We start from the raw sequence: 12,927 nt of genomic DNA, 5'->3' as shown, positions 1-12,927 counted from the left end.
GATTTTAGTTACGGGAAGAGTACAGAATCCCTTAAAACAGACTCCCTGTCTAAAAAGACGGCAATCCTAGTTCTGCAGGGGTAATAAACCCAACAACAAAAAAAAAAACTGATGGAGACCACACAGAAAAGTAAGATTGCAAAGGAGAGCTAAGTAATTTAAATCAGAACTTGCCGTAGAAAGAATTTTTTTTTAAGATAATATTTAAAAACATTTTGGCCTATCCTCATTTTACAAACACATTCATAGGGTCAGGATGGCTGGAAATGCTGGGTGTTGGTTGGGTATGTGTTTCTCCACAGGACCTTTCCACGTGGCTAGCTTTGGCTTCCTTACAGCATGGTGGCCTCAGGGTAGTTGACTTAAATTGTGTCTCAGGGCTCCAAGAGACAAGAAGTGGAAGAGGCCAGTCTATGAAGAGCTGTGCACTGAAACTGGCACAGTCACCCTCCTTTATTCTATTGATCAAGGCAGTTGCAGGACCTACCCAGACTGAAAGGAAGGGTCATAGACTCCACTTCTTTTTTAAATTAATTAATGAATTTAAAATTGAAGTATAGTTGATTTACAACATTGTGTTAGTTTCAGATGTACAGCAAGGTGATTCGGTACATTCTTTTTCAAGTTCACACATATATTCTTTTTCAGGTTCTTTTCCCATTTAGGTTATTACAAAATATTGAGTATAGTTCCCTGTGCTGTACAGTAGGTTCTTGTTGTTTATCTATTTTGTCTATAGTAGTGTGTATGTGTTACTCCCAAATTCCTAATTTGAAGGGAGGCGTGACCAAGAATGGGTAGCCATCTTTAATCTGCCAAAGGATGGCCAACCAAATGGATAATCTCCAGTATCCCAGTCGGGCTACCACTGGGATGAATCCACTGGGATGAATCACTGGCAATTTTTGTCCTTGTTCTGCCTGAGTTCTGTCTCCATGAGAGTGTGACTGTCTAGGCCAAGGGGACATGCAAGAGGGGAGTCGTAGTTCCCCAAAAGAAAATATGTAGTCCTTACTACAAAAAAAGATGACTGGGCGCTACACAGGTGAAAACAATGTCCGCTTCAGACATTTATTGTTTGTTTTAAACCTATTTTTGTCCAGCGTGAGAATCTTCACACAAACCCATGCCCCTCCCTCCCTTTCACACCCAAACTTATTGTCTGTGTCTCTCCTTTTATTCAGATAACAAATGTTTGCCTGCAGCAATGCTAGGCAGGCCTAGGCTAGGCTCTGCGCTGGGGATCAAAGAAGAATCAGCCCCGGAGCTTGCCCACCAGTTGTTCTCTCTGGAGTAGGGGGATAATTGAGGAACAACAGTAACATCAGAGACAAAAGAGGAGATGCCATAAGAGGCACAGATAAAGTGCTCTGGAAGTTTAGAGGAGAGGGAGATAACATCCAGCTGCGCCCTTAATCACATACTGCCTCACGTCTCTTGTACTGTTGTCTTGTCTGGTTATTAACTCCTACACTGTTGAACAACAGCAAACCAGTCACACTGAATAATTCACGGGGCTGCTCCTTCCTCTGCATCCAGATCATGAGCTCCTCCGAGGCAGGGCTGGAGAACTCTGACAGGCATGTTGCAGGGGCTAATATGGCGGCTCCAACAGAAGAGAACATCAATGAGATGCTATCTGAATAAAGTCTACATACATGCTCAGAAACTTAGGCCTTTATTAGCTTACTAATATTTCTTCAATGCACTGAACTGGAGACTAAAAGATTGCTTTTCTCCATGGCCACCTGTTTTTTTCCCCCCTGGTGGGAGGAAATATCTTTCTACTGGGACCTCCTGCTTCCAATGACTGACATCTCAGTTGGGTGTGTTCTTCCACCTCAGCTATGGAAAGATGTCAAATAAAGGTGACTGAATGTTATAGTGATGGCTCTGCAAAGACCTGTTACACATAGTAATCTCAGATTTCTTCGTGGAAAGTTCTTTTGTGTGTATCCCACTAGTGTATCGCCTTTTGGCATCAATTCCAAGTCTTTCTGAAAAACATACTATGTCTTCTTTTTTGTTTCTTATTTTTAAATGGCAGATGGTTAGGAAATATCTTCTCACTCTTATAATTATTTTCCTCAGTTTTTCTCCATTCAACAGCAATTACCCTCATGTATAATCTTTCTAAGTAGTTATTTTCTAGCTCCTGAAGAGAATAATCCCAGTGAAGTCATTCATCTTATGTACTTCATGGTTTTTCTCAGCAGGAAACTTCTATTGAATATAATTTGTACCACAGTAACTAACATAGACACTTAAACATGCTTGGTAGTTAATTTGTTTTTAAGTGGACCAAGTTTTCAGATGAAACATTCAGCTGTTACACAAAGGGTGTTTTTCCTGGATTCTCTCCAAAAGTACCTTCAAAGAAAATTAGATATGTGACTACTGCACTTCAAATATTTTCCAGGGGAGAGGTGGAGTGAAAAAAATTGTTTCCTCTGGCTTAGATTACCTCACATTTACACTGTGCTAAGCACTTTACAAAACATGCAAATCGTCTGCTTTATGGAAAAGTAAAACCCCTTCTGGATTTATTTCTTGATGCTAGCAATATTGAAAAATAATTTAACTTACATTATACAGAAAAGTCTTTAGATAGATTTAACAATTAAACATATAAATCAAGTCATACCAAAGTAGCAGAAAACAGAAACGAACAGTTATGATATCTTTAGAGGAATTATAACTTATCCAAGCTTGGAAATGGCAAATGAAATATCAAAGGACAAACACAAGAGATTTGATGATTTGTAACTTGTAATATTAAAGATGATTTTAACAAGCAGCATTATTTTACCAAAGGTCGTTCATGATTAATTTAGAAGAAATTATTCTTGGCCTTTGGCATTCAATGATGTCCACAAGTAATCCCAAAAGCCAGTGATATGGAGAACTATGTTACTTTGAGTCAAAATTTGAATTATGCCAAGAGCGTGGTATGCCTGACAGAGTCCCTTACTTGAAAGTACCCTATTTGACCCCCAGCACCTGAACTGCAAGGTGACCTTGTCCTTCTCACCCGCTTGTTGTGTGTGACACACTTCTCTCCAGAAGTCACATGTATTTGCACAAAGGACCCATTGCATTCACTGAAACGGGTTTTCTCAAATGTGGAGATTCAAAAAGGTTTCACCTAGGATACATTTCTGGAGAATGATATCATTGCTGGGAAATTCCATAGAATGGAGATAACAGAAAGATCAATGGAAAGTTGCTGAATTTCTAGAGATTACTGCCTGAATCAGGACTCTCTCTAATTGGCTTTAGGAAAATTGCAACTTTGAATACGAATGACAGTATTCAAGTGAATCAATTAATGTTACTGTTAAAAAAAAAGAAAGGAAAAAGAAGAAAAAAAAAAGACACACACACTAAGGACCCTTGTCCCAGTCATACAGAACAACAATCACAAGAAGTTAATGTGATTTCTGACAGGGAGCCCTCTTGAATCAAATGATCTCTCCAGGCAATATTAACAACACACCCAGCTGGACAATACCCAGAATTGCCCAGGTGAGCAGTGTTGAAGGTTACACACCTCAGGAACGACAATAGCGGTTCCCAGCCACACCTGCATTCCTGCGTGCTGTCACATCTCCTTCCTGTTTCTCTCTGAGCTGGTCACACTATCATTAACCCCTATCTGGAACATGGCAGGCCCTCAGCTGGTCTCTCCAGGCTCCAGCCCATTCCATGACCAATGCATCAAACACATTCCCAAGAGGTTGCTATGACAAATGCAAGAGTGGCTTGTCCCTCCCAGCTTTAAAATGCTTCAGGGAATGGCCCATTGCGTTCAAGAGACTTCCCAATTCTTTCTTTTCTTTTTTTTTTTTATTGTGGTTTAAAAGTGGCAAATCGTAGTTATTGTTTGCCTTGGATGTGTCAATAAGTCATTTGAAATTAGTCAGGAAGAGTTTTATGAATTTTCAAATGCAGCTTTTAATCACATGTCTGAACTCACATTTACCAGTCTTTTGGGAAAATTTCCAGGTTTTTTTTTTATTACACCACACTTCGTGTGATATTCCTTTATAATAAAGTTTTATTAATTAAATAAAAATAACACAAAATTTACAACTGGAGTGTTAATTAACTATAAGCACATTGTTGTGCAATGGATCTCTTGAAGTTTTTCATCTTGCAGAACTGAAACCCTATACCCATTGAACAACTCCCCATTTCCCCTGCCCCCAGTCCTTGATAATCACTCTTCTACTTTGTGTCTATGAGTTAGCAACTTTAGATACCTCATGTAAGTGGAATCACGCAGCATCTGTCCTCTTGTGACGGCTTATTTCACTTAGCATAATGTCCTCAAGGTTCATCCATGCTGTAGCAGGTGACAGGACTTCCTTTTTAAGACTGAATAATATTCCACTGCATGTATATATCACCACATTTTGTTCATCCATTCATCCATTGATGGGCATTTGGGTTGCTGCCATCTCTTGGCTATTGTGAATAATGCTGCTTTGAGCAAAAGTGTACAAATACCTCTTCGAGATCCTGCTTTCTATTCTTTTGGATAAATACCAAGAAGTGGGATTACTGGATCACATGATGATTCTATTTTTGAGAAACTTCCATACTGTCTTCCATAGTGGCTATACTATTTCACATTCCCAACAGTGCACAAGGGTTCTAATTTTTCCACATCTTCGCTGATACTTATTGCATTAGTCCCCCCACCCCTTATCTGTGGTTTCACTTTCTGTGGTTTCAGTTAGCTGTGGTCCAAAAATATTACATGGAAAAATTCTAGAAATAAACAATTCATAAGTTTTAGATTGCGGGCCATTCTGAGGAGCGTGATGAAATCTCGAGCCATCACACTCCAACCCACACAGGATGTGTATCCTCCCTTTGTCCAGCGAATCCACCCCTTCGTCATTTAGCAGCCGTCTTGGTTATCAGCTCATCTGTCATGATATCTCAGTGTCTGTGCTCAAGTAACCTTTATTTTACTTAATAATGGCCCCAAAGTGTAAGAGTAGTGATGCTGGCAGAGACTATTGTATTATTATTATTATTTTACAGTGGCCATCCCCTGGTGATTAGTGAAATTGAGCATCTTTTCATGTTTGTTGGCCATTTGTACATCTTTTTTGGAGAAATGTCAAGTCCTTTGTTTTTAATCTGTTTCTTTTGTTTGTTTTGTTTTTCTGTTGTCAAGTTGCTGTTCCTAATTCTTAAGCGTGGTCTACACCCTTCCTGACCTGGTCATAAGCCTCATTTCCGTCCTCTCCTTACCTCACACACTTCTCATTGGCAAGCTTGGTTCCTAGAAGTTCTTTACTGGAGGAGCCAGGCTATTGATATCTCCACGTTTAGTTCCTGATGGGGTGCCCCCCTCTCTACCCCAAACACATTTTGACCGCTGGAGCAAAATCTACTTCTGTCAGAAAGAAAAATTACCTAGGGGGAATTACCTTTGAGAAGTCTTCTCTCACCATGTCCTGTAGCCCACCTACTGGATCCCTTCCAAATTTTTATTGGTGGATCTAATAAAACATTTCCACTACTAAACAGACACTAAAAGCAGTGAATACTCTTCACAGCAAAGGCTTTTTGTTGATGTCTGTTGTATTTTCTCTTTGCACTTCCCATGGAGTGACTAAACCTATCATACTTGATAAGGTCAGCAGTAATTATACACAGGAATTTTATCTGAGGCATTCTGGAATATATCCAGAAATGGAAACCAATCTAGTTAACAGGTGAGCATACTTTTTTTTTTTTTTTTTTGCGGTACGCGGGCCTCTCACTGCTGTGGCCTCTCCCGTTGCGGAGCACAGGCTCTGGATGCGCAAGCTCAGCAGCCATGGCTCACGGGCCCAGCCGCTCCGCGGCATGTGGGATCTTCCCGGACCGGGGCACGAACCCGCGTCCCCTGCATCGGCAGGCGGACTCTCAACCACTGCGCCACCAGGGAAGCCCATGAGCATACTTTTTAAAATGTCATTGATACGGACCATTGTGACAGAATAATAGTCCACATAGCATTTCCAAAAAATGTCTCTGCAATGTAAATTCTGTCAACGAATTTTTGAAATTCTTTCCTGCCACAAAGATAGATTTTGTTATCATGGTCTATCACGGAATGTATAAGACCAATTAGAAGGCGGCTTGAATTTTGGTGCCATGTTGAAACCCTAGGTGCTGCTCAGGCTGAAGTGGAGCTCAGAGGCCTCAGGCAAAGCCTGCTAGAAACCAGCCCGCTTCTGGTGTCACCATCAGTCTACCCTGTGTTCAGGGCTGATCATGTGGGCTGGCGATTTTTTTATTATTTTCTGCTCCCAGATGAGATGATAAGCTCCTTTAAGGTCAGCACCAATCTTACTTAATATTCAAGCTCTGGTGCCAAGCATGGAGACTGCCACAGAATCTATAATGTTACCTTTTTTCTGAAGAAAGGGAGGGGAGGAGGAAGAAAGACTGGTGGGCAGGTGAGCAAGCAGGAGCAAAGGGAAACACAGGGCCAGGCTTTGCCTCTGTGCCCTGTGCTGCCCAGTTTTCCTCGCCCAGGACTAGAGAACCCCGAAGACCTGGTCACCCGGGCTGTGCACTCAGGTCCCACCCGCACCCCCGTCTCAACTTCCCCAAGCTGAAATGGCTTAGTCCTCACAAAGGTCACCCTCCACTTCCAGCTGCAGGGTTCAAAGTGGGAGTTTAGATCCAGGGACTGCACACGGCAGTCCCGTGCCATCTGGCAAATATACTGATCAGGTCTCGGATTATTGAGAAAACTATCATTTAGGAAGCACCTACTCCATGCTAGCCAACATGCGAAGGCCTTCAGATTTGTTACCACATTTCACACATTTCAACCCCTTTTCAACCCTTTGGGGACTTTGTTATTATCCCCACTTTTCAAGTGAGGAAAATGAGACCCAACCAGGATTGTAATCAAGTTTCTTTAATGCTAAGGCTGTGCTCTGATTATTATGACACCCAAGGTCGGAGTCCTTTCAGATTTACAATAGACGCGGTCCATTGCTTTCATATTAGGTATTGGGGCTGTATACTTCATAGACTGAGTCTTTTAGGCCCTGCAGATATCTTAGAAAACACTGAGTCTAATCTCCTTAATTTACAAATGAGGAAGCTGACAACTTGACGTGATTTATAAACCATACAGTGAATAGAGTGATATAATCACTCTCTGTAAAGGTTTTTTTCTATTTGATTTTTAAGTATTTTTTTCTGAATATGAAAGCAATACAAGCTCAGAAAATTAATAAAATTAATTAAAAATAATCCATGATTCATATTCCAACAATCCTAACAGATTAATAAACATGGTTTTAGACTTAGTTCATTTGTATCTCACTTTAGGCCTTAGAAAACAGATGTATTTATTTGGCGAATGGTTATATATTTGTACATATATGCACACATACATATAGCATTAGTTGATATTATATTCTTTATAAAATATGGTATTCTCACTGAATATTATGAATAGCTTCTGATTTTATTAAAATTCTTTATAAATATTCTTAAATGATGGAAAGGATTTTTTACCATAATCATAAAAATAATATTTCTGGGGCTTCCCTGGTGGCGCAGTGGTTGAGAGGCTGCCTGCCGATGCAGGGAACACGGGTTCGTGCCCCGGTCCGGGAGGATCCCACATGCTGCGGAGCGGCTGGGTCCATGGGCCATGGCCGCTGGGCCTGCGCGTCCGGAGCCTGTGCTCTGCAACGGGAGAGGCCACAACAGTGAGAGGCCCGCGTACCGCAAAATAAATGAATAAATAAATAATAATAATAATAATATTTTTTCACTGGGGAGACATTTAAAAAATATATATAATTCCAAAGTAAAACTACCTATTATCCTATCACCAAGAGATAACCACCATTAACACTTTGGGTTTTCTGGGTTTTGTTTTATTTGAGGGGAGAGTGTCTTTTTGCTGTTTATGAATGTGTATATAATAGAGACAAATGGAACAGACATTTTCAGCCCTTGATACATTTGTGCCAAATTACTTTCCAGAAAGTTTGTTCTTATTTAAATTAACAGCATCAGTGAATGAAAATGTTCATCTCACAGTATCCTCACCAACTTCTAATATTATCTTTTAAATTTTGTGGCTAATTTTATAGTGGGGGAAAATGGTTATGAATGTGAATTTTAAAAATATTGATGGTTGTGAAAACAATTGCTTATAACTGTCTCATTTTATGAAGCAAAAAAGATTAAGTACATAATATTAAGAGCTCTATACAACTAAACTCTAGTTTATATCTTACTTATTTAGACTATTTTAAACCAAGATAACGGTGGCTTAAAACCTGTTTGCAAAACTGCATTATATTAAATGGAATTGAAAGAACCAGAAAGTATCTGGTAAGGCAGGTCAAACAGCCTCAAATAAGACTTCCGTGGGAGAGACGAAGGCAGCATCTCTCTGTAACCTATTTGTTAATTCGTCTCTTTCCTTCCTACCCTATTTCAAAGAGGGAAGACAACAAATACACTGATGTATGCAGCACAATGCAGACAGTCAGATCCTACCTGCAATCAGAATTTTTAAAATGTTCAACTTGGGTATATTTTGAAGCCACTGTTGATTTGGAGGGCTGTACATCAGAGTCACAATTCACGCAACGCTAGAGTCAGAAACCTAAACACTTTCAGAAAAGGTTTAATTTCTAGTCCAGTTACTACTTTCCTAAGGCTCCCCAATGCTGTTGTATGTGCCCCTCGCGTCTCTTTGCACCTGAATTTTTAAAAACAAACATTTATGCCCATTAAATGTTCAGTATAAATTACACACCACTGTTGACCTTAATATTGTAACTGAGCCATTGGTGGGAGGGGAGGGGCAGTCACATTTTTGGAACGTGCAGTGTTTGGTGTCGGCATTCAGCGTTCACAGCCCTGGGAAGGTCCTCTGCCACACCTGAGGGGAGGCACGGCCAGTGTGTGCTATCAGTGTGTAAGGCTACCCCTGGCATCTCTAGATAACTATGTAAGATAAGCCTGGGAGAAGGAGTAAGAGTGAAGTGGAAATGTTTGGATTGTATTTCGTAAACACCAAGACACGTGGAAACAAATGCAAAATGTTGGAATCTATTACAGCCTGTGAATGCAATACAATGCTGTCATTAGTGTTACCATCTGAAAAAAACGAAATCCCTTCATACTGAATGTATTGTCTGTACTGTGACTGTTATTCATCAGGGATTAATGCTACCATTGTTCTGGAGCCCTTGTGTTAAAAATGCATGATAATCATGATAATGGAAGCACAGAATTCAAACTCTTTCTCCCAACATTCAAGGCCTGACGTAACGTTGACCTAACCAACATTTTAAGCTTATCTCTCTCCTTTGCTAAGCTTTGTTCCAGGAAAACTAGTTACTCAACATTCTCTCCCCACCTCCATGCTTTGTTAGTGTCAGTCGCTCCACCTAGAATGCCCCTCTTACCAACGCTATCTGGCAGTTCTGTCAATCAAGAATCATCTTCTCAAACGTCACCTCCACGATATTTCCCTTGTCGACCTTTTTCTCTACTCCGAGGAAGGTTCTTTGAAGGTAGAAGAAGCTACATCTTACACAATCTGAATGACGGAGACCTTTAACTTGTTCCCTTCCTTCTTGAGTGTAAACTTGTTGCAGGAAAGTGGCTACCCAACCAGGGACTACAGTGGTCAGTATTGTACAGCCAGGGGTGCCTGAATGACTTGTTCTTACTGCTTGAATGTAAGTGGAAGTGACAGGTGTCACTTCTGGGCTGGGAGTTTTAAGTGTGCCTGCGTGAAAAGATGCTTAACGTCGCTAACTATCAGAGAAATGCAAATCAAAGCTACAGTGAGGTACCACCTCACACTGGTCAGAATGGCCATCATCAAAAAAGTCTACAGATGACAAATGCTGGAGAGGGCGTGGGGAAAAGCGAATCTCCCTACACTGTTGGTGGGAATGTAAGTTGGGGCAGCCACTATGGAAAACAGTATGGAGGTTCCTCAGAAAACTAAAATTAGAGGTATAATTCAAAAAGATGCATGCACCCTTATGTTCACAGCAGCACTATTCACAACAGTCAAGACAAGGAAACAACCTAAACATCCATCGACAGATGAATGGATAAAGAAGATGTGGTACATATATATATACACACAATGGAATAGCCATAAAAAGAACAAAATAATGCCATTTGCAGCAACATGCATGCAACTAGAGATTATCATACTAAGTGAAGTAAGTCAGAAAGAGAAAGACAAATACTATATGATATCACTTATATGTGGAATCTAAAATATGACACAAATGAACCTATCTATGAAACAGAAACAGAATCACGGACACAGAGAACAGACTGCTGGTTGCCAAGGGGGAGGGGTTGGGGGAGGGATGGAGTGGGAGGTTGGGGTTAAGAGGTGTAAGCTTTTACATATATACAATGGATAACAACAAGGTCCTACTGTATAGCACAGAGAACTGTATTCAGTATCCTACGATAAACCATAATGGAAAAGAATTTTTAGAAAAGAATTAAAAAAAAAAGAAGTGTGCCTGCCTTCTTCACTCTTCCTCCTCTTAGGCAGCTTGAAGCCAAAGATTTTGGTACCCTAGAGCATAGCAGGAACTCAAGATAGGTGGAACCCAAATCCCTGGATCATCAGGTGGAAGAAAGTTGCCTGCTGACCTAAAGCAGCATCACTGAGTTATTAAGCGAGGGTAAAATTAACTTCCATGGGATTAAGCCACTGAAATCCAATGTTTTCTTTCTTACAGAGCTAGAGCCATTTCGCTGACTAATACAACTTGGTATATTCATTTAGTGCTTGGCTCATTCCATCTCATACAGCAGGTGCTCAAAAAGTGTTTGTTAAACCGAACTGAAAATTCAGAGACAAACACAAAGAAATATAAATTAGGTTATACTGCTAGAACATAGTTAGAGATATCTGTTGACACCAAAATGCTCTTCCAACCCTATTTTCTATTTTTTTTTTTTTTGCGGTACGCGGACCTCTCACTGTTGTGGCCTCTCCTGTTGCGGAGCACAGGCTCCAGATGCGCAGGCTCAGCGGCCATGGCTCAAGGGCCCAGCCGCTCCACGGCATGTGGGATCCTCCTGGACCGGGGCACGAACCCGCGTCCCCTGCATCGGCAGGCGGACTCTCAACCACTGCGCCACCAGGGAAGCCCCAACAACCCTATTTTCTTAAAAAAAATATCCCCTCACCCCAAGTCCCTTGTTTTACATAAGTACTTATACATTGAGATCAGTTGTCACTTATTCTCAGGAAGAGAAAATAAGGTGTTTTGAGAACTGACAGTCATTCTCATTGGATATAGGTGCCAAGTTTTCTTCTGGTTATATGAGCCAGATAGCATAACTGTGAAAAATAATGGCAAGATGAAAGATATCCTCTTTGATTGTCAGATACTTGGGTCAGATTTTCAAATAAGACATAATTAGTGCATAGGGGCCCTTGGCCAGTGGCACTTTTATTCACATTCCAATTCGACTTTCATTGTAAAATGATGATGCTATTATTGCTGGTATAATTTTTCAAGGCTGAGCTAAGTTATACAAAAGAGAGATCTCTACCGGCTTCAAGTCCAAAATATCATCAAAACGAGACTGGGACCACCTTGTTTCTGCCCCTGACAGCATCTCCTGTCGCGGTCACTGGGGCATGAAGACCCAGTGTGGACTGTTGTGCGGACGCTACCTGACAATGCTGTCCCTGGTGGTGCTTTCTGCCGCCACCGCAGCTGCCCCCTCTCTGAAGAACGCAGCCCTCCTCGGTCCAGGGGTATTGCAGGCAACAAGGATCTTTCACAAAGGGCAGCCAAGTCTTGCCCCTGTACCACCTCTTCCTGAATATGGAGGAAAAGTTTGTTTGGGGCTGATCCCTGAGGAATTTTTCCAGTTCCTTTATCCTAAAACTGGTGTTAACAGGACCCTACGTGCTCGGAACTGGGCTTATCTTATATTTACTCTCCAAAGAAATATATGTGATAACTGCAGAGACCTTCTCTGCCATATCAACAATAGGGGTTCTTGTCTATGTAATTAAAATATATGCTGCCTCTATTGGGGAATTTGCTGATAAACTCAATGAGCAAAAAACTGCCCAACTCGAAGGAGTGAAACAGGCTTCCATCAAACAAATCCAGGATGCAGTTGATCTGGAGAAGTCACAGCAGGCACTGGTTCAAAAGTGCCATTACCTTTTTGATGTCCAGAGGAATAACATTGCCATGGCCCTGGAGGTTACTTACTGGGAATGGCTGCAAAGTGCATACAAGGAGGTAAAGAATCGCCTGGACTACCACATCTCTGTGCAGAATATGATGCGTCTAAAGGAACAAGGGCACATGATAAACTGGGTGGAGAAGAATGTGGTACAGAGCATCTCTGTGTAGCAGGAGAAGGAGACAATTGCCAAGTGCATTGCAGACCTAAAGCTGCTTGCAAAGAAGGCTCAAGCACAGCCAGTTCTGTAAATGCATCTGTCCCAATTGAGACAGCTAGAAACAGTTGACTAACTAAATGGAAATTAGTCTATGTGACAAAGTCTTTCTGTATTGCTCTCTACTGAAGTTAGCTTCCCTTTCCTAAAAATGAAAAGTTTGAGTTTCATATAAAGAGAGAATTAAAACAATCTATGGGCCAGTAAGCTGTTTCTCTCATCCTTCCTGCTCTGCATTTTGAGTTGTTCCATGATCACTTTTGAATAAGCAGTTCGCTTTGAATAAAATTTGGTACCTGACTAAAAATTATCAAGTTATAGTTTAAATTTGAATTAATTCAACCATCTTGCAAATAAAGTGACAGTTGAAACAAAAACAAAACAAAATAAGACCAAAAAACCAAGATTGGGTTGTCAGCCCTCCAAATCAAACTTCAGGCTAATCCAGTGTGACTGAATTATTGCATTAG

General features: G+C 40.9%; 1 pseudogene across 1 annotated transcript; it reads left to right on the top strand.

The window, feature by feature from the left end:
* Positions 1-11,699: 11,699 nt before the first annotated feature.
* On the top strand, positions 11,700-12,491 carry LOC309962748 (ATP synthase F(0) complex subunit B1, mitochondrial-like; annotated as a pseudogene). Its single transcript has one exon. The product of its transcript is annotated as an ATP synthase F(0) complex subunit B1, mitochondrial-like (transcript).
* Positions 12,492-12,927: the final 436 nt, after the last annotated feature.

This window comes from Leucopleurus acutus (genome assembly GCF_964270905.1).
Source record: "Leucopleurus acutus genome assembly, chromosome: 6".
In the NCBI taxonomy this organism is placed as follows: domain Eukaryota; kingdom Metazoa; phylum Chordata; class Mammalia; order Artiodactyla; family Delphinidae; genus Leucopleurus; species Leucopleurus acutus.
This window is presented reverse-complemented; position numbering and strand designations above follow the sequence as displayed.